Genomic DNA, 5,044 nt, shown 5'->3' with positions numbered 1-5,044 from the left:
AACACACTGACAGGGAGCTGAGCTTTTACAATGCCACAAGAAATGGCCCAGCTGCACGCGGGCTCCTTGCTGGAGGTCCCCCACCAGGAATGGTCCTTGTTCTGCCACCGGCCACCCACAGCCATGGGGACGCTAGGGATCTGGTCTTCCAGCTTCATCCCTGGTGCTGGAACCACAGCAAACCAGAGGGAGAGAGGACGGGTCTGTGACCCGCAGGCTTGTCCAGGGGAGAGGAACGGCTTTAGATAATATCCCTTCAGACACCAGCAGCCTCTGCTCCCAGCAGAACATCCCTTTGGGAGCTTCGAGCAGCAGACCTCAGCCTTGTAGACCCATTTGCAGTCATGGGCTTGGGGGCTGCGAGTCGGCCACCGTGAACCAGAATTTGGTCTGCAAGAGGATCAGTGCTGGTGGCACAGGGAGCAGCGTAAGGACATTGCCCTGGCACTGCCCAGGGAAAGCAGAGGAGGGGCCGCTCTCACAGGCGGATTTATCTAATGCCCTCAATGCTGTCGAACACAATAACCTAATCTCCACGACACGTGCCCTCCAAGGAGGACTGCATTAGTATCGCTCTTACCAGTCTAATGGGAAACATCTCAAAGAGCAGCCCTGAGCCTGAGCCTCACCCAAGACAGCAGAACCAGCCCAGGAGGTGGTTTGGGTCCTGCTTCCTCCAGTCTGCAAAGAAATAACCCAAGTCCTGATCAGACAGCCCGGTCACTGCCTACGAGACAAACGCTAGAGAGGAGGGATCCGATACAGAAAGTGCGAGGAGTTGCTCCAGGATTGTTATCTCCTTGCAAAGCAATCTCATACCAAAGCTGTTGCTTTGTGCTTGCTTGTAAAGAAACTGTGCTTTTGCTGAACGCCAAAGCAGGGAGCTGCTGCCAGCTCTTGACTGACCATTTGGACAAACATAGAAAGAGACGACTGGGTTCCTTTGGGGAAAGTCACATTTTTTTGAGAATCAAAGGCTGGGGAGAGGTCCCGCTCGCTGGAAGCAGCGACCAGGACCCACGGTGTTGGCATGTGGCTGGAGGCAGGAGGGAGGGAGCTCGGTCTGGAGCAGGCACCATGCAGGGCTATCTCACGCAGGTCAGGAAGGCCAGAGCATCACAGAAACATGCTCCAGTGTTTAGGTCCTGCAGTGCAGACCAAAGAGTTGCCTCCTTCCACCCATTCTGCTTCTGCTGCAATTGCTTTCGCCAAGTACCTAGGCAACATCCCTTGTGCAGGCAGTCACCTCCGTACCGCCCTCAGCCCAGCTTGGGCTTAGAGCAAAGTGCCACAGTGAATTTGGGGAGCTCAGATTGGGAGCTGCAGCTCCAGAGAGATTCAACATCCATCTGTGTCCTTACTACAGATCCTCGTGGGGATCCTTGTGGCTCAGCCCCGGCAGCTTGTCAGGCCATATGCACGCTCCAGCCATGTCCTCTGCTCCAGAGCTGAGAGGGTGTTGGGGAATTGGTTTAATTCCTCCTGGCAAAGCAGCATGTGAAGGACTCACCTGCCTCTGGGTGCTGGTGGCTCTGCCCAGGAGCAGCGCTCCCTCCTCCCTCCCCTTTACATTCCAGCTGGGTATAATCCTTTAAAAGGCGCGTAACTGGTCTCAGCACGCGGCCATCCCGCATTATGGACCCGCTGTGCGACTCCAGCTCCGGCTGAGGGCTTGCAGCTGGAGCTGCCTGCACAGTCAGGCTTCCGACTCTGCTGCTGGTGCTGGGAGAGCTGCTGGGGCAGAAGGGGTTCACTTCAAAGCTGTTCTGCCTCTTATAAAATCCCCTGCCACGGAAATGGGGATGCCTAGAATTTACAGATGCCTGGCAGGTCTGCAAATAAAACATTCAGATCAGTTGGCTGGCTTGGGCGGGGGGGTTAAGTGTTGATATTATGGTGACATATGGAAGCATCAGCTTAGAGCAGAGCCTCGCACCGCACGCACAGAGGCAGGTTTTGCCCCAAAGAGATGCAAAGCAGTCAGAGAGAAGGACCTTGTGCATCGGGATGGAGGAATAACCCAGCCTTTGAGCTGAACTGAGCCACGTCCCAGCTGTGACGCTTGGAGTAGTGTTGGGGCTCAGCCCCGAAACGAGGGCTAGAGGTGAGACGCAGGCAGTGACTTGAGGCAGGTCTCTAGCAGCTGAGTTGCAGGCATTTAAAAAAACCCCAAGCATAAATGCAATGCTGGGAGATCCTGCCTGCCCTTAGCCAGACACAGGAGCAGGCTGCACACATGCTCCTAGTCAACAGCAATGCAAAATACAATGGATTTACTTAAATCCCCCTCAGACCACAGCCAAAGCAACCCGCCCCCAGGACAAACACAGCAGGAGCCTGTTATCTCGCTTCCTGAATGTGCCTCTGTTCCCAGCAGAGTCTTCCCCCAGGGCCCACGAACCCCAACGTGCAGCCAGCCCTCCGCTTCCAGCTTCTGGCACACGGGCAAGTCTGTCCTGCTCCTCGGCTTTTAGCCATCGCTGCTCGTGCCGGGAGATGGTCAGCAGCCCTCGGGGATTGCTGGTGCTGCAGCAGGGACAGACGGGCATCCCAAGGGTCACCTTCAGAAGGCAAATCTCTGTTGACTGTAGGAAGGTCTCTGGACATGATGTTTTTTAAATACCATTAAAAAGGATGCACCCAGAAAGGCAACTGAACCAGCAGGGAAAGCTATTTGCTCCGTATTTATACTCCAAAAAAGGGATGTCAGATCCAGCCTTTTCTAGCCCTCTGGGCTGGCATCTACCTCCCTCTCCACGGAGCACGCTGCTCCTGCCAGATGAGCCCTGCACACCAGCTCCACAGCCCATAAATCCTCTTCTGCATTAAACATTGCAGGTCTCAATTAATTAAATGAGCACAACAACCACAGTCCCCTCAGCAATTAGAGAAGTGGCTGAGTAATTAGATGGAATGTTAATTTAATTTCCAAGAAGGGGAAAGAAAAAGAAAGAAAGGAAAAGAAGAAGGAGCAAATGGGATTACATTTGACGAGAGGGAAATTAAAAGTCACTTAATCAAAGAGCAATTAAAGTTCCCCAAACTATGTAGCTAGAAAAAAAAACCCTAGAAGGACAGGACCACCAGCATGTGTTGTGAGCGATGCTCACCCAGGTAAAATACCAGCTGAAGGCTCATGTGTACGTGGATTTGTATAACACCCACCCCAGCTTAGCCTTGTCTTTCCCCTTCGTTAGGGAACTGGGAGAAGGCTATTGCCTTGCAAACAACTGCTTCATCCTGGCCATACCTCCAGATAATGCTCTTATCAGCCTTCCTCAGCTAAGTAAGATCAATCGTCCTCTGCCAGGAGAAACACAAATGCAAGGCAAGCAACTCGCCGCAGCCCAGAGGCCGTGCCGCAGGGAAACCGGGGCTGGTGGTCCAGGGCACAGACAGGCAGGGTCACCCCCAGCACAGGCAACTCCAGGGCTGGGGGCCACCCCCCCGCCGGCACCAGGGTCCGAGCAGCTGCACCCCACATGGCACATGCCCTCCCAGTGGGTTGTCTCTTCTCTGCATTTTTTTGCATCTGTTTCCGATTTAAATATTGCTTTCCAGATGTTTGGAGCATCAGCAGGTACCAGGTTTCACCCAGGACCACAAGTGGTCCCGCGACAAGCCACGCCCGGAGCCCGTCCGAGGGTTTGCTAGAAGGATTGGAGGCTGAAGTGGAAAATCCCCCTTTGGGCGTAAGACATGGGCAAGACATTCAGCATCAAATTTGCCAGAGGGCTGACAGTCCCTGTGAGGTCTGCTGTCATTGGAGGGGCTGGAGCACCCCAGCCTACCCCTTTCCCATTCCTGACCTGCCTTTCAGGGTGGCACAGCCATCATGGGATACACGTTCCCCAGCCCCTCCATGCACAGCGAGAAGCAGGGGCGGGTGCCAGGCTCTTGGGTGTGATGAAGCTGCCTGAGTTCAGCTCCTTGTGGCCTCCTGCCTTATCCCAGCCTGCGGCGAGGTTTGGAGATAAAGGCAGGTTTTGTTCGGTTTAATTAGAGCTGGCGTGGCAGAGCTTCTTGCTGCCAAGGGCTGACAGGCAGATTAATTAATCCGCTCACTGTTGTCACTCAGAGACGGCTCCTCAGCAGCAAAGTAGGGGGGACCCTGGAGAGGAGCAGAGAGCCTCAGCAGTGCAGAAAAGCCGGTGGGGAGAGGGGATGGAGGGAGATGTTTCCTCCCTGTTGATGCTTTTCCCTTTTTCCCCTCCCAGGGCTCAAATCTCCTCCTGCCCAAGCGTCTCCCCGGGGCTCTGGAGCGACACTGACCTCCTGCGAAAGCCAGAACTCCTTTAGCTACAGAGCTGAAGGACTCAAACCCTCCACCACAAAACCATCCAGGACTATGGCAGGGGTTTTGCAGAGGGTTAAATGGAGAGTTAATGCCCCTGCAGACCTTGGGGAAGCAGCAGATGGTTTGCTAGTTCTAGAAGTCTGATTTTATTACAGAAATCAGTGTGAAACAAAGCAGAGCAGAAGCCTTGTGCGAACGCCGTGCCTCCAGCCAGTGAGCAGCCCGCCAGGCTGCAAACGCCCATGCTAATTCCAGTACCCACAACTCACTGGCTTTTAATTACGATGTGGCACATTCGCAGCAATCCAGGAGGAAAAAACTATTTTCCACCAAACAGCTGCATCTGAAATGTTATTCGAAGGCTGGAAGCAATCACAGCAGGCAGTGAATGGAGGTGTAACAGCAGCTCAGAGCACTGGACTGTTACTCAGCACCAAGTTAGACGTTCCCAGCTCCACCGCCATGTCATGGGCAGGGTTTAGTGCTCGCACCCTGCTCTTGCACAGCACCGCACGATGCCACTACTCCAGTCACAGCAGAAGGGTATGGCCCTGTGTGCCGATGGAGGCAGGTGTGCAGGCAGGCAGGCAGGCAGGCAGGCAGGGAAGACTGTAGTCTGCAGCAGGTACAGACTTGCTCGGGAGAAAAGAACAGTAGGAGAGCTGGGACTGAGTCCTTGGGAAGGCTCAGGGGGAACAGTTGTGGTCACTCGTGCTCAAGAAAAACAAGGGGAAACTGGGATGGGTG

General features: G+C 54.3%; 1 protein-coding gene across 1 annotated transcript in view; it reads left to right on the top strand.

Annotated features, from left to right (window-relative positions):
- Positions 1 to 5,044, top strand: part of DUS3L (dihydrouridine synthase 3-like (S. cerevisiae)) — a 63,857-nt gene that overhangs the window by 18,941 nt on the left and 39,872 nt on the right. The window lies entirely within an intron of this gene.

Source organism: Pygoscelis adeliae, unplaced genomic scaffold (assembly GCF_000699105.1).
Source record: "Pygoscelis adeliae isolate BGI_AS28 unplaced genomic scaffold, ASM69910v1 Scaffold590, whole genome shotgun sequence".
NCBI classification, from domain to species: Eukaryota; Metazoa; Chordata; class Aves; order Sphenisciformes; family Spheniscidae; genus Pygoscelis; species Pygoscelis adeliae.
The sequence above is the reverse complement of the archived record's forward strand: the minus strand, read 5'-3'. Positions and strand labels throughout refer to the sequence as shown.